At 43.5% G+C, this 22,831-nt stretch overlaps 1 long non-coding RNA gene across 1 annotated transcript; it reads right to left on the bottom strand.

Moving 5' to 3' along the window:
• Window positions 1–20: 20 nt before the first annotated feature.
• On the bottom strand, window positions 21–22,558 carry LOC131421887 (uncharacterized). Its single transcript, XR_009223976.1, has 3 exons — window positions 22,352–22,558; window positions 7,285–7,404; window positions 21–204 (listed from the first exon to the last, which is right to left on the bottom strand). It is a non-coding gene; the product is annotated as an uncharacterized LOC131421887 (long non-coding RNA).
• Between the last annotated feature and the right edge of the window lie 273 nt (window positions 22,559–22,831).

Here is a 22,831-nt window from a genome sequence, read left to right as displayed (position 1 = left end):
ATGATGGTCCAGGTGACTCTAGCTAAGCAGCTCCTACTCCTGCTGGAGCCCATGTTGGCCCTTGCTCCACCTCCAACACTGCTGGTGGAGGGGACACTGGCTCCAGTGCTAGAGGGGGTGGTGTCAACGGAGCTGGAGCCAGCTCTACCTCCACCACTGCCCACTGCTCTTCTTCTGCCGCTGGCTGGAGCTCAGCAGCTGACGCTGGAGTGGGATAAAAACAAAGATTCACCCACATAGCTGACTTTCCATGTGACCTTCTAAACACAAGAAAGATCCCACTCCCTTCCAGGAATACCCAGCCTGCAGTCCCCCTTACCATCTGGCTCTGCCTCAGTGGCCTCCAGAAGCTCACACCGGACAAGGGTAAGAGGGTCACGGCAGCTCATCTCCTAGCCAGGCAAGGTGACATTCATGTACATCCCCTTTAGCTTCAAAAAGGGACAGCCTGAGTCTGGTCCCTCCCTAGTTCTAGTCCAACCTCATCATCTCAAGCTCCTGAGTGTGGAGACCCTCTGCTCCTGCTCTCATCTCAGAGCAGCACTGGAAAGTGTGGGTGGCCTCATGTACCTGCCCCTTGTCTAGTGAGTTTGTGGAGTTGAAACCATTGGGCAGTTACTCGACAACCTAATGAGTGGAGTTCTGCAAAGACTGCCTGGGAACTGGGCCAGAAGAAATCAGGGGCTGCCTGCACACTGCCACTGGGGCCAACCACCAAGAGAATATCTGTTCCTCAGTTCAGGCACAGAGGGGCATCTCTGCAAAGAACTCTGGTCAGGGAGGGAAGGAGATGAATCCTCTAGTGCTCGGTAACAATATGAGTAGAGGTGCTCACCTTCTCATGCTGCCAGGCATGGCCTGAAGTATGAACATGACCTAGCTGTTAGGTTTCCGACACCTAACAACCAGCACCTGCTCAGGAATGACCCGCCCCTTATGTCCTGCCTTCTCTCCTCCTCACAGACACATGCACACACACACACACACACAAAGAGGGGCAAGGGGTGTGGGGCTGATCAGGTGGGATCACAGCTGTGCCCTGGCCTGCACTAGCCTCCCCTGGGCTGCCCCGTGTTACCTTTCACAGCCTCCTGCCAGATGCCCAGAGGCGTCAAGAATTAAGGCTGAGCCAACATCGCCAACTACCAAAAAGATTCTCTTTCTGGGATTTTTTGAGCCCAGATCCTCCAAAAGTTGGGAAACAACAACAAAACATCTTTGCCTGTTGACTGTCTCCAATCAAGTGAGGTGGATGGGGCAATGTGGGTGCCTGGTTACCAGAGTTCTAAGATCTGTTGAGGTCTATGACCCCACGTCATCTCTTGAACTGTACACAATGAGACCACATAGCCCTACCCACAGGTCCCTGGAAACCTAACTAGGGACCTAGTTTTGAGGAGACAGAGATGAATGCAGACCTCCTTTTCCTTACTATTTCTTCATCCTGGGATAGTCCCTGTGCCTCTCAGGTCCTCCCCAGTCTCTAAACCTGCACCATGGGAATCAAGCTAGAATCTACTTCCTAGGGACATCACCCGGTGTATATGAGATAATATCTATTACCCCTGTGGGCTGGTGTCACATGTACCTAAGGCACAAACTTAGAGATGGAAGAATAACAAGGAGGGGTGGGATGTAGTACAGAACACCACTCAAAACAGGCCTGGGCTCCAAGAATGTGATATTGGGACAGTCACTTCCAACTTGGCCTCATTTTCAGGTCAACACCATGAGGGGGTTGCAACTAATGGAAATTCAGATATTGCCATCTGTGGCATAAAACCATTCAATTGTTTCCTGTTTTATGGAGAATGAGACCGAAGTGCCTCATCTTGGCCTATGAGGTGGGCAGCCTCCACAGTGGTACCCAGTAAGCCCCACCCATGTTATACACTTCCCCGTGGAACCACAAAGAGGTTAGTAACTGGCTTCTGAACATAATAAGAGCCAAAGTGATGGGATGTCTTGTCTAAATTTTAACTAAAAATGTCTCTCACTTCCTCTTACTCCCTCTCTCATGTGCCATCTCTCTCTCTCTCACTCTGTCAAATCCCTGGAAGTGAGGAATCAAATACCGGTGTATTGGGGCTGCCCAATGTGGAGGCACATTGAAGAGAGAAGCAAGGGAGTGCCTGGGCCAACAGACAGAAAGGAACTCAGGCTCTCAATACAAAATGAATTCTGAAGGCTGAGAGTGAACTTGTGGGCCAGTCCTCCCCTAGTCGAGCCTCAGTTGAGGCCACAGCCCCAATCTGTTAAACTCACTGAGACAGAGGCACCCAGCTAAAACATGCCTGATTGCTGACCCACACAAATTGTGAGATTGTCAACATTTGTTGTTTTGAAATGCAAGGTTAGGGGCAATGAAGTCAGAGAGGGAAAGGTAACAAACACAGCCTACCAGGCCCTGGCCCTACCTTCCACCCTAGCTCCTGTTCTCTTCTCCCAGCCTCCCTCCAGTTGCATTGGCCACCTTTCTAACCTCCTCTGGCCAAACTCACTTCTGCCTGTGAGACTCAGGACCAGTGGTGCCATCTCCCTGACACACTGCTCCCAGACTTGTGCAAGGCTGACTCCCTCTTGTCATTCCGGTCCCAGAAAATGTCACCCTAGAGAGGTCTTTCAGACCCTCCTACCCAGTGACGCCCAGCCCTCCCTCACAGCCCCCTGATGTGTTTCTCTACAGCACTTGCTCTTTTCTTTCTCATGTCTTTGCTTTTGTCCATTTCCCCTCTAGACTGTGAGCTCCCGGCAGGCAGGGACCACTTGGTCATTTTCATCCTGCACTTCAGCCCACCAGGGCACCTGGCACAGGGTGAGTGCTCAGGACACAGCTGCTGAATGAGTATATGGGTAGATCTTGCACCCCGCCCCCTGCTTTTGACCAACTTTCATTGTGGAGATGAACACTAGTAATAGGAGGTACAAGTTGTTTCTGAGGCAGGGGGACAGCCAGAAAGACCTCTGGTTGACTCTTCGCTGCTCCAGGAGCTCAAGAATAGTTCAGTGGACACCAAGTAAATTCCAGGATTACAGCAGAATGACTTGATATATATATATATTATGTAATGGTTACCAAAATAAGTTTAGTTAACATCAATCACCAAACAGAAAAAAAGATTGTTTCCTGATGATGAGACTTTTTAGGATCTACTCTCTTAGCAAGTTTCAAATATACCACACAGCAATGTTAACTTAGTGCTGTATATCAAGTATACCTCAATACAACTGAAAAAAAATAAAAGCAAAAACTCACTGGCCACCACTGACACAAGAGGCTGCCCGCCCCCTCGTGGCCAGAACTAGCACTGCTGCCCAGGCCGGAACTCCAAACAGAAAGGAATCTTTCTTCAGGTGTCCTCAAGGCAGATGCTCTCCAGGGTCCCAGGGGTAAAGCAGCAGGACCTGTCAGCTTCGAGGGAGTGGGAGGAATCTCGGGAGCCTACCGTGCACCTCTCTTGCTTTTCCCCACCAGGTGTCCTCTTCACTCCTAAGGCATCCTAACTGCAGCCATGACAATGATTTCCCCTACTTCCAGATGAGGACCGCAAGGGTCCAACAAGGATTAGTCTTCTCCCTGGACTCTGGACTTGGTGTCCAGTGCTCTGGCATCTTCTTCCTTATCCTCAGTTCTCATCCACCCAAGCCCCCTAGCCTCGTCAGTTCTAAAGGATCTCCAGGGGCTGGAAATCATTTTCTCAGGGTTTCAGAGCACAGTAGGTCATCAACAGAGAACCTAGTCCAACAGACATGTAGTGAGTGCATGGAACACTTGGAGTCACTCGCTGGATGCACTCCACTTTATACAGGAGGACCCTCACTGAGATCTTCTCTCCTGTTCCCAATGCCTACACAAAGGGAGGATGGGCTCATCACAGTTTTGGGTGCCCACAGAGGTGGACTGCAGGACCCCAGTCCTGTGATCCCCAGGCTGGGCCAGGGATGGATCTGGAACAGGTAGACACCTAGGAACCTTAGGGATTCCTCTTCCCATCTCTGGGCCCCTGTGCACGAATCTAGGAGAACGGATGCTACTGCCCCGTGGGAGAGCTGCCTCCAACCTCTCTCCCTCCTGCCTCTTGTCACATCCCCGGTGTCAGCTCTTTCTTGACTGCACCTCAGTGTTCTCCATATGAGAAGTCAAGTATGACGGAGTGTGCCTGTGCAGGTGTGATGATGAGGAGAGGAAAATGACCCCATATGGAAAAGGGTGCGCAGCAATCCTCTAGGATCTTAAAGCCACTCATTGCCAAAGGAAACCTGAGGGAAGAGGTGGAGCCTTGGCCAAGTAAGCTGGAGCTCTCTCTAGTCTTCAGGACTCTGATGACCTCCTGTGGTCTGGGACAGTACCTGCCTCTTTCTAGGCCAGTTTCCCAACTGCACAGTGAGGGGTAAGATGTGCAACAGCACAAGCATGTGCTCGGCCAGGACAAGTCATCAGGCCCCATAGATACATTAAGTATGTTTTAATGTGTATTGAAGTGTATTGAAGACATTAATATTGCTGTGCAATCATCACCACGATCCATCTTCAGAACACTTCTCATTTTACAAAACTGAAACTCTATACCCATTCATGAATAATCCCCCATTCCCCCTCCTCCCACCCACTGGCAAACACCATTCTACTTTCTGTCTCTCTGAATCTGGTGATTTCAGGAAGCTCTAGAAGGGAAATCACACAAGGTTGTATTTTTGTGACTAGCTTATTTCATTTAGAGTAATATCTTGAAGGTTCATCCATGGTGTGCCGTATATTAGACTTTCCTTCATTTTTCAAGGATGAATAATATACCATTGTATGTATATAGCACATTTTGCTCATCCATACATCCCTGGACAGATACCATAGCAAGGCCCACAACCAAGCCCAAAATAAAATGGGGCCCCAGCCAGATTTTTCTCAACAGTACCCTGGAGACTACTTTTTTAAGCCATATCCCATATGATATTTACTAAGGATTTAATCTTGGGCCGAGAGTTGCTTTTCAGAAACTCCATTTCTCTTCCTTAAGCAAGTTTCAACTACTTTGAACCAATGAGACAACAAGACGGCTTGCAAGACTCAAACTGCAACTGCATAAGTGACTGGAGGATGAACTGGGGGACCAAGAACTCCCCTGCCAATCATGTTAAGGACACCGTCTTTTGAACGTGGGATGTGTGACAGAACATGAAAATCTGTGCTTGCACAAAATAAGTGACTGGAGGATGAACTGGGGGACCAAGAACTCCCCTGCCAATCATGTTAAGGACACCATCTTTTGAACGTGGGATGTGTGACAGAACATGAAAATCTGTGCTTGCACAAAATGCCTAGGACTGCTCCCAAACTTACTGCACCCGCTCCTTTGCCCTTTTCAAGCCCTTTTCAACAGCCCATTGGGGAGAAATATTTAACCTTCGTCTCTTTGCTGGCCAACCTCGTAATAAAGCTTTTTCCTCTTCTACAAGAGCGGGTATCCTGTTTGGCTAATGGGTGCATTGGGCTGTAAGCCCTTCCTTGATTACAATACTTGTGTGGCTTCCATGTTTTAGCTATTATGAATAATGATGCCATGAACATGAGTGTTGAAATATGTCTTTGAGAACATGCTTTCAACTCCTTGGTGGGGTATACACCCAGAATAGGAATTGCTGGGTCCTATATAATTATATTTTTAATTTTTTTTAGGAATTGTTATACTGATTTCTAAAGCAACGATATATTCCCACCACAATACACAAGGGTTCCAACTTCTCCACATCTTGGCCAACAGTGGTTCTATTCTTTTTCTTCTTCTTTTTTTTTTCTTTTTGATAGATGCCATCCTAATGAATGTGAGGTGGTCTCTCACTGTGTATCTGATTTGCATTTCCCTAATGATTACTGATGATGAGCATCTTTTCATATGCTTATTGGTTATTTGCATATCTTCTTTGAGCAAATGTCTACTCATATACTTTGTTCAAATTTGATTTGAGTTGTTTGTTTTTTGTTGTTGAATTTAGGAGTTCTCTAACTATTCTGGATATTAAGCCTTTGTCAGATACATGGTTTGCAAATATGGTCGCCCATCCTATGGGTTGTGCTTTTACTCTGTTGATAATGGCTTTTGAGGCACAAAACTTTTTAATATCCATGAAGTCCAGCATATGTATTTTCCTATTTTATTGGCTGCTCTTGGGTGTCAGAACCATGAAATCATTACCAAATCCTATCTTGTCAAGTTTTGCCTTATGTTTTCTTCTAAGGGTATTATAGCATTAGCTCTTACACTTAGGTATTTGATTCACTGGGAATCAAGTTATGTATACAGTGTTAGGTAAATGTCCAAGTTGATTCCTTTGCATGTAGATATCCACTATTTCCAGCACAACTTGTTGAAAAGACTTTTCCCCATTTAATAATCTTGGCACCCTTGTCAAACATCATTTGATCACATGGGTGAGGGTTAATTTCTGGGCTCTCAATTCTGTTTCCATTGCTCAATATGGCTGTCTTTATGCCATGACAATGCTGTTTTGATACTGTAGATTTATAGTAAGTTTTCAATCAGGAAGAATCAGTCCTCCAACTTAGTATCTCCTTTCAAGATTATTTTTGGTATCTGGGCTTATTTGAGATTCCATAAGAATCTTAGGATGGGTTTTTTTCTATTTCAGCACAAAATGCCCTTGGGATTTTGATAAGGACTGCACTGCATTTGTTGATCTCTTTGGATAATGTTGATACCGTCACAATAAGGAGTGTTCCAATCCACGGTGATCGGATGTCTTTCATTTCTAATAGTGCCGGATGGCTGTTCAGGTGGGGGGGGGGCCCTCCTCGAGGTAGTCGTGAAGAAACCCACAGTTCCTCCTCACTGTGCCTTCCCCATTTCCTTAGAACCCATCAACAGTCAACAGAGGTCAAAATGCATGTAAAATGCACGCAGGAAGTTTTCAAAGATTGGATGTGCATGGAGCACACATTTCTTCCACTCCTCTCCATTAGCAAGAACCACGGACTGAAGCAGCAGACCCTAACACATGGAGACTGCAGACTCACCCAGCAGACCCCAACAAACGGGGACTGTGGACTAACTAAGGGCCAGGGACTCGGGTTCCTGGCAGAACCATCTGGCAGCTCAAGCTGAACCACTAAGCCTTTGCCTGGCACTGCTGACTAACCAAGTGCTAAGACTGATGCTCTCTTAGAGCATCCTGTCAGTCTAGACTGACCCACTGACCCTGGACTGGAAAGCCAGGTAGATCAGGAGGTCAAGGCAAACAGAGTGGATCTCAGATCCAAGAGAAACTTACCCACAGCCCTCAGAAACAGTGAAAAAGATGGAGAACTCAAAGGTTTTGCTGGTACCAATGACTGTTTCTCATCCTCGAAGCCATCAGGCGTCTCCTTTGGATCCCACTGCTGCCACCAAACTGGTACAAAACAAAATAAAATTCAGTAAATTTTAAACATCTTATTGGCTTTATTCAACAGTTCATGAATCAGGCAGCATCCAGTCTAGCAGAGAGAAAGGACCTCCAAGGAGTTCTACAAAATGAAGGAATTTATAGGCAGAAGGGAGCAAGAACAAGGAAGTTACACTAGATAAAAAAGCGGGTTGGTTACTGCAAGGTTACTTTCCTTTAGAGGATGGCAGGGTTCTATCAGGAAGATGACCTACCTGCTGCGCATGAGGTGATTCCTGATTGACTGGTTTAAGATTCTATTCCTGGGCCAAAAGTCTAATTAAGTCTCGACTTGTTTATGTGAGGCATAGCCTAAGCGGCTCCATTTGGGTCTGGTGTCTTGTTTTAAACACATGACTTCTGCTGGTCCCTGCTTTCCCCAGTTACCCCCCGGCTGTCCCTTCACTGACCATTGTTGGTCACACACCCACTGCACCTGCCTCCAGTCCTTCCCCTTCAACACCGTAATCTCACACACAGCTCCTCCCGACACTATCATGACGTCTCCCACCACACGTCGCCTATACTTTCCACACTGCCATCAAGATGCTTCACAAACACCACCACCATTTATGTCCAATGGGCTGAGAGGCCTGCCCGTGCACTGGGAATCAGGAGCCGCAGGGTCTGTCACTTGGCCTCCAATCACCTATTGTACCCCAGCTGAAGGGCTTACCCTGCGGAGACACTCAGTTTTACCCAACTCAATCGCACAACATCTTTGCCCCAGGCTTCCTTCAAAATGCTCCACCCACTTTCTGCCCCAACTGCTCCTTGAGGAGTCATTTTGGGGTAGCCTTCGAGACCACCTTGGTGATTTTGTGCTCAGGCCCAAACAGATCTTGGCCGACAAACACTTTAACCATACCCCCTGAAATCATATAGCATAGGTAACTAGTGAATGGGTGCAAATTACTGGTTTTACTTCCAAAGGCCGTAATGAATATTTCACACCAGGAACATCCACTTTTGGGTTTTACTGTAGGCTGATATCACAAGGCTCTCACACAGTGAGGCTCTCTCTTCCCCAGCCCTCTGAGCAGATTTCTCCAAGCTATATTCTGCAATACATCATTGTTTCTATCTCAGCCTGCTTCCCTCAGGTTGCAGGTCCCCTGAGGTTCCTGCCCTGACTGGCTACCACCAACCCATAGAGACACTGTCAGTCCTATAGGACTGGGTGTTCAGTTCTACTAGGACTGACTGACTGGACTGGACACAGGTGCGGTGGCCCTACCCACGCAAAATCAGGTAACTGAGGCAACCAAGAAGTATCAAAAACCTTAACCCAACATCGACAACAACTCCATAAGACCCTATCCTAGCCCTTGTGGAACAGTCTCATGAGTCTCTTGCCTAAATGGTTTTAGAGAATGGCCTGGCCCTAGATTGTCTATACCAACCAACGAAGGAGGGGTTTTTGCCTTTCTTAGAACCACTTGCTGAATGTACATCAACACACAAGTTCAAACCTACCTCCACCAGATGGCCCAAGAGGTTAAAATATTGCGTAATGTTACCTAAATCTTTTAAAAGATACCCAAGGCCCCCGAGATCACTGACCTATTTTCATGGCTGGTCTTTCCAAGTTGGCGACAATGGAAACAGACTGGATTTTAGACTGTTGCTTGTACAATTTTAGGATCTGTTACTATAGCCATCATCGGATATTTACTCTCTTGGCTACAATGTGCCCTATCCCTAATAACTCTATTAATTACCCTTATTAACTATCCCAACCAACTTTAAATTAACTAAATTAAAATTAATCAATACCCTGATTAATTTAAAAAATTCAAAATTTTTATGGAGAATCTACTTAACACAGAATACACTGTTGTAAGCATTTAAAGTATACAGTTCAGTGCCATTTAGTACAATGATTATGTCGTGTGGTTATCACCACTAACTAATTCCAGAACATTTTCAACACCCCCAAACAAACCCATACTCATTCACACTATTTTCTCCTAACCCAAGCCCATGAAAACAACTCATCTGTTTTCTCTCCCTATTGATTTGCCTATTCTGGACAGTTCATTCAAATGGCATCATGCTATCTGTGGCCTTTGTGGACGACTTCAGTGAGCACACATGTTTCAAGGTTCATCCATGGCCGAGCATGTAGCAGTAGCTTATTCCTTTTTATGGCTCCATAATGTCCTATATTATGAATAGGGCACATTTGGTTTATGCAGTCATAACTGGATAGAAATTTGGGTTTGTTCCACTTTTGGACCACTGTGAATAATGTTGCTTTGAATATCCATGGAAAAGTTTTTCTTTGAACATATGTTTCCAATGGTCTTTTGGACATACCAACCTTGTGACTCTCCTGGTCCATGGTAATTCTAGGTTTAAGATTTTTAAAAATGGCAAACTGTTTTCTGCAGTGGATGCATCAAATTACTTTCCCACCAGTAATGTATGTGGGTTTCCCATTCTCCATATCTTTACTAACACTTGTTACTTTCCATTATGTGGAGTATAGCCTTCATTTTGAGTGTGAAATAGTATCACACTATGCTTTGAATTTGCATTTTCTTAATGATTTATGATACTGAGCATCTATCTAGTGCTTATTGGCCATCTGTGTTTCACCTGGAGACATGTCCATTGCAGCTAGTTACCCATTTTCATTGGGTAACCAATGAAAATGGTTTCATTTCAAATTTCTTTGAATGAAGTTTCATTTCAAACTTCTTTGTTTTTTATAATTGAGTTCTAAGAGATCTACCCCAGGTAGATTCCATGGCTCCAGGCTCCCCGGGGGCTACTAGGAACTCAGGCCCGTGGCTTAGCACACCACCTGCCAGTTCCAGCAGCCATAGACAGCTCTCATGGAACCAGGCTTCTGACAGGCTTCTGCAGAACCAAGCCCCCAGCCCACCCAGGTGCTTGCTGACTCAGGCGGCCCCAGGCAGCTCCCATGGCACCAGGCACTGGCAGGTTCCCATGAACCCAGTCTTCCATCTTGACCCAGCGCCTGCTGGCTCCTGCAATCTCAGGTAGCTCCTGTGGCCCCAGGCTACCAGGAATCCAGACTTCTGGCCCACACCAGCACAAACTGTCTCTCATGGCACAGGCTTCTGGCAGGCTCCCGTGAGCCAAGACTCTCAGATCATCCCAGCTCTGGCCAACTCTCATGGCCCTGGATGACTCCTGTGGTCACAGGCTCTCAATGAGGACCTGCCAAACCAGGGTCCAGTGGGGTTACTCGTGAACTCAGGGTCCCAGCTGTGCCCAGGGCCAGACACAATACCGTGGACCCAAGCTTTCCACTCACCCCAGTACCAGGCTGCTCAAGGACTCCAGCAACAAGCCTGCCCCTGGACACCACCAGATGGCCTACCCAGGACCCCTAGATGGGCTGAATGTGAAGGCTTTGGTTTACTAAAGCCAGTCTGTAATAAGTGGAAGAAATGCCTACTTCCTCAAATTTGCAGACACCAATGGAAGGTCACAAGGATCATGAATAATCAAAGATCCATGACACCACCAAAGAAAAAGAATAAAACTCCAATGACCGACAAAGAAATGGAGATATAGGAACTATGTGACAAAGACTTCAGAACAATGCTCTTTGAGAAATTCATAAAACTCTAAGGAAACAAAGATAGACTACTAAATAAAATAAGGAAATAGTGCATGAACAAGTGAGAAGTTCAACATAGAAACAGAAATCGTTAAGGAAAAATAAACAGAAATCCTAGAGTTGAAGAACACAATGACTGAACTGAAGAATTCAATAGAGACCTTCTAAATCAGATTCAACCATGTACAAGAAATAATTAGTGCACTAGAAGATGTGTCATCTGAAATCATCGAGTCAAAGGAGCAAAAAGAAAAAAAAGGAACAGATAAGATTGGGGAAAGGCAGTGTGAATTATGGGATACCTTGAAAAGAAATAGATAAGCATTATTAAAATACCAGAGGAGAAGACAGGGAGAAAGGAAAAGAAAGTTGACTTAAAAAAGTAGCAGCTGACACCCTCCCAAATCTGGGGAGAGATGTAGACATCCAAGGTCCTGAAGCCGATCAGTCACCCTAAAATTTCAAACTAAAACATTCTTCTCCAAGACACATTGTAACAAAACTATCTAAACTCAAAAAAAGGATCAAACAACATGATCAAGTTCAACATGATGCAAATCAATGAATGTGATGCACCACATTGATAGAATGAAAGATAAAAATCCTAAAATAATCTCTCAAATCAGAAAAAGCAGTTTGACAAATTCAACGCCCCTTCATGATAAAAACTCTCAAGAAAGGGTTACAGAAGGAACATACCTAAACATAATAAAAGGTTTACATGACAAACCCACAGCTAACATCATATTGAACAGTGAAAGGTTGAAAGCTTTCTTGCTAAGACAAAGAACAAGACAAGGGAGCCCAGTCTCAACACCACTCTTCAACATACTGCTGCAAGTCTTAACCAGAGACATTTGGCCAGAGAAAGAAATATAAAGCATCTAAATTGGAAATGAAGAAACAAAGTGGTCTCTGTTTGCAGATATGATTTTATGTAGAGAAATACTTAAAGACTCCTCCCCAAACTGTTAGGACTAATAAACAAATTCACTCAAGCTGCAGGAGACAAAATCAACATATAGAAATCTCTTGCCTTTCTCTACACTAACAATGAACTATTTAAAAATGATATAAAGGGCCGGCCCCGTGGCTTAGCAGTAAAGTGTGCGAGCTCCACTGCTGGCGGCCGGGGTTCGGATCCTGGGCGCGCACTGACGCACCACGTCTCCGGCCATGCTGAGGCCGAGTCCCACATACAGCAACTAGAAGGACGTGGAGCTATGACATACAACTATCTACTGGGGCTTTGGGGGAACAAATAAATAAATAAAAATTATTAAAAAAAATGATATAAAGAAAAAAATCCTATTTACAATGCCATCAAAAATAGTAAAATACTCATGAATAAATTTAACCAAGAAGGTGAAAGATCTAGAAACTAACAACTATAAGACACAGAGGAAAGAAATCAAAGACACAAAGAAATGAAAAGATATCTTATGCTCATGGATCAGAAGAATTAGTATTGTTAAAATGTTCATGCTATTCAATGCCATCTCAAGATTCTCTGCAATTCCTATTAAAATTCCCATGGCATTTTTCAGAGAAATAGAACAGATAATCCTAATATTCATGTGGATCCACAAAAGACCTCCAATAACCAAAGGAACCCCGAGAAAGAAAAAGCTGAAGGCATCACAATTTCTGATTTCAAATTTTATTACAAATCTATAGTAATAAAAACAGTATGATACAGGTATAAAATGAGACATCTAGACCAATAGAACAGAATCAAGGACCCAGAAATAAAACCACACACATACAGTTTGCTAACAGTTGACAAGTCAGCTAAGAAGACTCCATGGGGAATGGATAGTTTCTACAACAAATGCTGTTGGGAAAACTGGATAACCACATGCAGAAAACTGAAATTGGACCCCTATTTTACACCACTCTAAAAATGATCCCAAATTGAATTAAAGACTTAAAGGTAAGACACCAAATATAAAACAACTAGAAGAAAATATAGAGAAAAAAGCCCCATGAAACTGGTCTTGACATCGAGTTTTTTGGATATAATATCAAAAGTGCAAGCAACAAATGCAAAACTTAACAAGTGGGATGACATCAATCTAAAAAGCTTCTGCATAGCAAATGAAAAAATCGGCAAACTAAAGGGGTTAATATCCACAGTATATAAGAAACTCTTACAACTCAACAGCAAAGAAACCAACAAAACAATATGAAAATGGTCAAAGGACCTGAATAGATACTTTTCCAAAGAAGACATAAAAATGGTCAACAGGTACATGAAAAGATGCTCGTAATCACTCATCATCAGGGAAATGAAATCAAAACTACAATGAGATATCACCTCACACCTGCTAGAATGGTTATTCTCAAAGAGACAACAGACAACAAGTGTTGGCGAGGCTGTATAGAAGAGAGAACCCTGTGCACTGATGGTATGAATGTAAATTGCTACAGTCACTATGGAAAAAATATGGAATTTTCTCAAAAAAATAAAAATAGAAATATATATAAATGAGCAATTCCACTTCTGCTTGTATATCCAAAGGAAATGAAGTCACTATTCTGAAGAGATATCTGCACCCCCATGTTCATTTCAACATTATTCACAAACAGAGAACATGGACACAATCCAGGTGTCCCTCAATGGATAAATAGATAAAGAAAATGTGAGATATATGTATACATGTAATATATAATGGGATATTATTCAGCCATGCAGGAGAATGAAATCCTGCATTTTGAGATACCATGGATGGACCTTGAGGCATTGCGCTAAGTGATATAAGTCAGACGGAGAAAGACAAATACTATATATTCTCACTCATATGTGAAATCGAAAAAAGCCCAACTCAAAGGAATAGAGACAAGAATGGGTTTCCCAGGGTCCCGGGGTTAGGGGAAATGGGGAGATGTGAGTCAAATTGCACAAATTTCTAGCTGTAAAATGAACAAGTTTTGGGGATCTAATGTACAGCATGGTGATCATAATTAACAATACTATATTATAGACTTGAAATTTGTTAAGAGAGTAGATCTTGAAAGTGATCACTAGAAAAAACAAGTTAATTATGTGAGGGAATGGAGGTGTTAACTCAGGGTATTGTGGTAATCCTTTCACAAATCACCATCTTGAACACCTAAAACTTACATATGTTATATGTCACTAATATTTAAAGAAATCTAAAAAAAAAATCTCTCAACAAAGTAAAACCCAGGACCAGATGACTGCACTGGTGAATTCTACCAAAACATTTAAAGAAGTATTAAAAACAAGATTTCTTACACTCTGTCAAATATTGAAAAAGAGGGAACACTTCCAAGCTCACTTTACGAGGCCAGCATTACCCTGATACCAACACTAGACAAGGACACTAAAAGAAAATAAAATTACAGACCATTATCCCTGATGAACATAGATGCAAAAATCCTCAACAAAATACTAGCCAATTAAAAATGAATTCAATAGCATATTAAAAGAGTTATACACTACCACCAAGTGAAATTTATTCCTGGTATACAAAAATCGATCAATGTAATAAGCCACATCCAGAAAATGAAGGGGAAAAAAATGACCAACTCAATTGATGCAGAAAACCAATTGGCAAAATTCAACGCCCTTTCATGATAAAACACTCAACAAACTAGGAATAGAAGGAAAGTGCCTCAACATAACATAAGCCATATATGAAAAACACACAGCAAACATATTACTGAATGATGGAAGACTGAAAGCTTTTCCTCTAAGATCAGGAACAAGGCAAGGATGCTCACTTGCACCACTTCTATTCAACACAGTATTGAAAGTTCAAGCCAGAACCATGAGGCAATAAAAATAAATAAATAAATAAAAGGCATCTAAATTGGAAAGAAATAAGTAAAATGGTCTCTGTTTGAAGACGATATCATGTCGTATGTAGAAAAATCCAAAAGACTCCACAAAAAAGCCGTTTGATCTAACAAATGAATTCAGAAAAGTAGCAGGATACAAAGTCAACACACAAAAATCGGCAGCATTTCTATACACGAACCATGAGCTCTCTGGAAAGGAAATTACAAAAACAATTCATTTATAATAGTATCAGAAAGAATAACATGCTTAGGAATTAACTTAACCAAGGAGGTGAAAGGCTTACACCATAAAAACTACAAAACATTTCAGAAAGAAATTAAAGAAGACGTTCATAAATGGACACACATCCCATGTTCATGGATTGGAAGGCTTACTATTGTTAAAGTGTCAGTATTACCCAAAGCAATCTACAGATTCAATGTATTCCCTATCCAAATCCTAATGATATTTTTTGCAGAAATAGAAAAACCCGTCCTAAAATTCACATGGAATCTCAAGGGACTCAGAACAGCCAACAACAATCTTGCAAAAGAAGAACAAAACTGGAGGACTCACACTTCCTGATTTCAAAACTTACTACAAAGCTACAGTAATCAATAGTATGGTATTGTCATAAAGACAAACATAGAGATCAATGGCATAGAATAGCAAGCCCAGAAACAAACCCTCACATATATGGTCAAGTGATTTTTGACAAGGGTGCCAAGACCATGGAATGGAGAAAGGTTTCTTTTCAACAAATGGTGCTGGGAAAACTGGATATCCCCATGCAAAATCTTGAAGCTGGACCCCATCCAACACTAGATACAAAAATTAACTCAAAATGGATCAAGGACATAAATGTAAGACCTCAAACAAGAAAATTCTTAGAAGAAAACATGAGATTAAATCTTCATGACACCAGACTTGGCAATGATTTCTTGGATATGACACCAAAGGCACAGGTAACAAAAGAAAAACAATGGAAAAATTGAACTCCATGAAAATTTTATAAGTTGGTACATCAAGAGGCACCCACAGAGTGGGACAAAATATTCGCAAATCATATTTCTGACAAGAGACTGGTATCCAGAATATACAGAGAAGTCCTAAATTAAACAAATAAAAAACAAGCCAATTCAAAAATGGGCATGGATTTGAAGACTCCGTTGCGAAAGAAGACTTAGAAATGGCATATAAGCACATGAAAAGATGCTCAACACCACTAATCATTAGGGAAATGCACATCAAAACCACAATGAGACACCACCTCACACCCACTAAGTTGAGTGCTATCGAAAAGACAAAACAGCAAGTGTTGGCCAAGATGCGGCAAAATGGGAACACTTGTACACTGTTGATAGGAATGTAAAATGGTGCAGCTGCTATGGAAAACAGTGTGGATGTTCCTCCAAAAAATTGAACATAGAATTATCATGTGATCCAGCAATTCCACTTCTGCATATACACCCAAAAGACTTGAAAGCAGAGCCTTGAAGAGATATTTGTACACCCATGTTCATAGCAGTATTATTTACAATAGCTAAAACGTGGAAGCAACCCAAGTGTTTATTGACACATGAGTGGATACACAAAATGTAGTATATCCATACAATGGAATATTATTCAGTCTTAAAAAGGAAGCAAATTCTCCAATATGCTATACATGGATTAACCTTGGAGACATTATGCTAACTGAAATAAGCCAGTCACAAAAAGACAAATACTGTATGAACTGAGAGTAGTCAAATCATAGAGAGAGTAAGTAGAATGGTGGCTGCCAAGGGCTGGGGGAGGGGAGAAGGGAGGGTTATTGTTTAATAGGTATAGAGTTTCAGATTTACAAGAGTTATGTGGATGAATAGTGGTGGTGACTGTACAACTGTGGAAATGTATTTAACGCCATTGAAGTATACACTTAAAAATGGTTAAGATGAAACACTTTTTGTTATGTATATTTTGACTCAATATACAAAAAGGAAAAAAAAAGAAATGAGCTATCAAGTCACAAAAAGACATAGTGGACACTTAAATACATACTGCTAAGTGAAAGAAGCCAACCGGAAAAGGCTATATACACTGTTCCATAGTTTTCATATATTCCAATTACACGACATTCCAGAAAAGGCAAAACTAGAGAAACAGTATAAAGATCAGTGTTGCCAGGAGTTGGGGGGCAAGGGACGAAGAGGTAAAGCACAGGGATTTTAGGGCAATCCAACTCTTCCGTAGGATACTGTCATGGTGGATACATGAGATTATGCATTTGTCAAAATCCAAGTACATGACAGCAAGACAATGAACTTTAATGTAAACTACGGACTTGGTTATGAACGCTCTATGAGCATCAGCTCCTCACTTGTAAGGAATGGACTGCACTAACACAGGTGGTCAAGCAAGATGTTAACCGTAGGGGAAACTGTGGGGGAGGAGGGAGAAATGCTCTGCACTCTCTGCTGAATTTCTCTGTCCATCTAAAACTTTCCTAAAAAACAATCTATTAATTAAAAAATAATCAATGGAAGGTAGGGAGTGGGTAGAAATATAGACGAAACAGGAATATCAGAATATTAATAAATGTTGAAGCTGGGTAATAGAAACATGGGGGGCTATCACACTTTTCTGTTTAATTTGTGTATGTTCAAGGTTTTCCACAATAAAACATTTTTAAAGCTCCAGATTAAATCTAGATTATATGTACAAGGAATCAAAGAATGTGAAGAAAACAGATATTTTTGAAGCAAGTACACTGAGGGAACGTGCAATCACACTGGATAGAGAGTGAACGTCCTGGTTCTACCAGGAAAGTTCAGAGCTCAGTGAGCAAGGCAGGTGACAGCACAGTCAGGGAAGTGACAGATAATGATCACAGAAAAATGTTTGCCCTCACTAATCACAGAAATGCCAACCATGGGCCCTGACAGAACTGCCCCAGGATTTATAATGTCATGACACCCAGAATTAGAGCGGGCTCAGGGACAGAGCACCACGTCCTGTGAGAATACCAACCAGCATCGGCTTTCTGGAGGGCAAATCTCCCTAACCCTGGAACCTGCAGGCCACTGGCTCGGCTGCTCTGTTGTATGGAATCTGTCCAAAAACAAAGGGATTGGGTACAGATGATGGACTGAATAAACACATGTAGAGCCCCTTTGACATAGAATCCCTTAAAAATGACCCAAAGATTCCTTCATTGATGAACAAATTCATAATAGCCTTGGGAACCATCAAGAGAGCCGACATTTTGATGAAAACATCAAAGAGAGTCAACAGTTGGTGATCGGAGATCCCAGTGGGGAGCTCCATGTGAGCCATGAAGACCAAGCCACAGTGTCCTCTCTCCCTCTCCCTCCTCCCCCTGCCGTTCACCTAACACCTTCTGCATCGCCCCTCCACTCCCAACCACTGCCCACCTCACGCTCCAGGAATACAGGAGCAGAGGCACAGGGCGCCCTTTCCACGACCACATCTGTCCTCTTGCTCTCTGCCCGTCACCAGGCAGCGGAGCTCTCTTGACATTAGTACAGCCATGTTTGGCCGCTCCATTGACCTACAGCCACCAGCACAAAAAGAAATATAAAAGCTGCTTTCTGCATGGTGGGAACTGGCCCTTCTCCCATGGAGATGGTTGCAATGTGTAAAAAATTCAAGGCCCCTCAAGCGCCGCAGCCTGGGGCAGACTGGCCATCTGAGCTGGGCTGGGAGGATAAGCAGGGTAAACAATGCACGTACACAACTACTGGGCTGGGACAATAGCCAGAGGGTGGGGCTCAGTGCTAGTACGCCACTGATAACCATTTGTGCATGGGAACATTGAATGCTCTCTCTGTAAACTCTGTAACTGCTTATATAAACTGCTGGAGACTGAGACACGGTGAGCGTTCCACCTGTGGAAGAGACGCCTTGCCCAGGACTGTGATTCCCGCCCAGCAGTGTCAATTGACAGGACTCTCCCAGCAGTGGGGCATGGATGTTGTGAGTAATTGATTTATTGTGAAGTAATTGATCTGATGTGTTCTCTTTTCAGTCAACCTGGTGTTTCTCTTTCTGGTTGATTTGTGTCATTTCACTTCAGTCGATCTGGTGTTTCCTTATCCGATAGATCTGATGTTTTTCCCTCTTATTATATGACCTATTCAAATGTGCTGCTATCTCAGCCGATGGGGATGTTTTCCCTTTCCAGTCGAGCTGGTGTTTTTTCCCTCTTATTATTTGACCTATTCAGATCTGTTTGCGGACTATCACCTTTACCATCCTCTCTATAATAAAATATACCTTCAGTCCATTTGTTTGGAGTGGAAAGTTTCTTTTACCTCTCCAATCGAATCCCCAAACCTCTCATAACAGGAGCCCAGCCCGGCACCTCTTCAGGGCCCAGCAGACTCCTCCTCCCTATCTGGTCCTACCTGCAGCACAGACACCTTGTAGCTAATCTCCGCCTTACAAACAAAACTCTCCCTTGGACCCATGCTCCCTTTTGGTTATTGTCCACTTTCCCAACTCCCCTTCATGGCTAAACCTCTTAAATAAAGTGCCTCATACCTACTGCCCTCCCATGGCTTCCCTTCCCCCACTCTAGACCCAGCTTTATTCTCACCCTCTCAAGGAGACTGAGGTCACCAGTGATCCCATGTGGCCGAGTCCAGCCATCTTTTCTCCATTCTGATCAGAGCTGTATCCCATCCAGCTGAGCACCCTTCCTTTCTGCAATACCCTTTCCCCTCATGGTTCCTGCAACTTCATGCTCCACCATTTCAGGCCCCTTTCCTGGACCCTCTTCAGCTACACCTCTGCAAACACTGCCTGCTCCTAGGCTGGGCCCAGGGCCCTTCCACAGCTACAGTGTCTCCAGGAAACCTCATTCAATTCCACGTTTTTAAATATCTCTGACCTCATCCCGACTCTGCTGACACACCAATGCAACTTTAAGAGGTTAGGTGCTAGCTCCCCAGCATCAGTACCTAAGGACTATCTCAGACTCGATTCGTCTCAAAATTTCACTGTCATATGAGTTCCAAAATAGCATCAAATCTTTCCAAAAGGAGGAAAAATCTGGATACAATAAACAGTTGTGAACAAAGTAACCAATAAAACGTATACTTACATCCAATCCTGGTTGCTTGATGGGGAAAATAAGAACACAGAACTAAGATCAGATATTCTCAAGCCGGGGACCGGAAGGTGATGAGTTGGGAGTGTAAAACACAGGAACTGATCAACTCTAAGCATTTACAGAAAGAGAGGCAGAAATGGTTGTTCCTAAAAGCTGAAAGACACCCACTAAAGGAATAGAAAAATCATGAGAAAACCTAACAAATTAAAAATTAAATTAAATGGTAGACTCACATTCCAATTTATCAATAATCACAATTGTAAATAGATCAAATTGCTCTATAAAAACATGAAGGTTCTCAAGTTGAGTTAAAATATTGTTATAAAATAAAGGGATATAATATGGTTGAAAATAAGGAGATAAAGAAATAAGACTTTAAATGGGACAAAAAGGGGTTCTCTGTGTTGATAACTGTCAGGGACACTTATGCACCTAACAATATGGTCTTGAAACATAAAGCAAAACTGGACAAACAAGAAGACACAGGCACCCCAAGGGAGGTGCCTTCCCTTTCCACAGGGAAACCTACCTTACCTCTCTTAAAAAGCCACAGGTCAAGTGATACAGTAAGTTAGGAAACAGATCTGCTGACAAACACAAAAAAGCTAGATCTAGCCTCAGCCCCAGGGACAACGTAAGCATCTAGTGGAGAGCGAACATTCTCCTCAAACCACGATGAAACAGTCACCACAATGGACTGTGTGCTAAGCCACAATGAAATCTCTAAAGAGTCCAAAAAGCAGAAATCTATAAGTGACTATATTACTGGAACTTAAAGCAATAAAAGTAAAAAATAATCACAAAATATTGGCTCCCCTCCCCCAACATAGCCACTTGAAAATCTGTCCACACCCTTCTAAATCTCTCAGGTTAAAGAGGGAATCCAGACAGACAGGAGAAACTCTTTAGAAATGAACAGCAATGAGAGCAGCATGAGGCAAATCCATGACGTGGGGACAAGGGGACCGAAGAAGGGACACAGCCTCCACTGCAGGTATCAGGGAATATCACCTGTACAGCAAGCTGAGCACTTCCCTCCAAGAGCCAGAACAACACCACAATAAAACCAATGACAGCAGAATGAAGGGAGAATTCACCAGACAGGAACAACAACATAGACCTGAGCAATGGAGTCAAGGGCTGGCTGTCTGGAAAGACCTGTAACAGTGAGAAACCTTGGTCAGTCTGACCAAGAAGAACAGACAAAGGCACCAAGAGGAACAGACAAAGGCACCAAATTGTACCATCAGGTACGAGAAACTACAGAAACAGCTTTAACGTGATAGGAGAACATAGTGGATAACTCTGACCAGGACATCAGTGGTCCTCAACTGGAGCCGTCCTTCCCATAGGATGCATCTGGAAACATGCGGGATGGGTTTTGTTTCTTGTTTTGGGTTGTCCTACTGGTTGTTGCCCTGGGGGTCCCGGAGATCCTGAATAGCCTGTCACATAGACCCGTTTCCCTCTTGAAGTGTTACTGACATCTGGGAAGACAAGCACTGATCCAGATTAAATGAGCAATGTGGTAGGAAAATGTTTTCCATGGATGTATAACAGGGAAAAGATGGTACCCTCAATATGTAAGGAATATCGAGAAACCAATGTTTACAACTACTAAACTGTAAGAGAGCAGGAAAATCAGAAACATAGCAAAGAAACACACCAAAAATATATCCAACCTATTTGTACAGGTGGAGAAATATGTAGGTAAAGCACAGGAAACAGTGGAGGAGATTACACACCAAATTTTACTACCGACAAGGAATAAAAGTTGGGAGGTAGGTGAGAAATAGGAGTTTTTACCACTTCTTAGCTTATGTATTTCTCTAGTGTTTTAATTTTTACAAAAGAGAATGTATTCTACTCAAAAAGATGTTTCAAATTTTAAAGAAATTATTAAAATGTTCAAAATGACTTCAGTTCAAGGATATTCATTAAAACATGTATGGAAAGCACCTCCCCATAATGTTAAGAGTCTCCTATAACTTTTCCAATAGTTTACTATGTCGATTTTATTTCACATTTAGATCCTAACTCATTGGAATTTACATTTGTGTGAGGGATGCAACAGAAGCTGATTTTCTCCTGTTCAAGTGGAAAACCAACTATCCAGGCACCATTCATTGAGTAGGTCTGGCTTTCCCAGCTGACCTGCAATGCCTCCTTCCCCACCTGCTAAACCCTGACAACTACCGGTGCCTCTTGAGCACCCTAGAGCGAGCGGGGTGAGCTCTGCAGCCTGGGCTCCCTGTGTGCAAGGGGCGGCTACCAGCAGAGCCTTCTCCCAAGACAGCAGCAGGCATGCTGCACACAGAGGTGCTCAGGGGCCGTCTGCTGTGGAGCAGGAAACTCCTCATGAGGAGCAGGCAGTGGGGGAGCCCTGAGCCCCAGGACTGACCTCGGCTGGGGGCAGCAGGCTGCTCAGTTAGGGAGCCCCTCCCTTCAGCTCGTCCAGCTCCTCCTGCAGCGTGTGCACCTGGCTGTCGGCAGCTGCCCCTCTTCAGCTCGCTGTCCTTCTCCACCTGCTCCTGCAGGCGGCACCCGTGCTCCTGTTCCCCCGGGACCAGAAGCAGTAGGAGTGCAGCGAGTCCAGGAGTTCTTAGGCCCCAGCGCTGACAGGATGACCCCGCTGAGGGACCTGGGGCCGGTGTTGCTGTGTTCATCCTGCACATCTTCCACGGCTGGCTCCGGGGTGACATCTGTTGGAGGGTGAAGGGGCTCTGGGAGAGTTTCTGAGGCATCATTGTGAATGATGAACGTGGGGGCTCTGGGCCAAGCTCTCATCAGGCCCAAGGCTGGCCCCACTGTAGGTGGGCTCCACATCTCTCTTCAGCCTCTTTCGGTCAACAGCCTCTCGAGGGACAGATGGCCTCTCTTG

The sequence above is a fragment of the Diceros bicornis genome, chromosome 25, assembly GCF_020826845.1.
Source record: "Diceros bicornis minor isolate mBicDic1 chromosome 25, mDicBic1.mat.cur, whole genome shotgun sequence".
Classification (NCBI taxonomy): Eukaryota; Metazoa; Chordata; class Mammalia; order Perissodactyla; family Rhinocerotidae; genus Diceros; species Diceros bicornis.
Note: the sequence above shows the minus strand (reverse complement) of the source record. Positions and strands in the feature narration are given on the sequence as shown.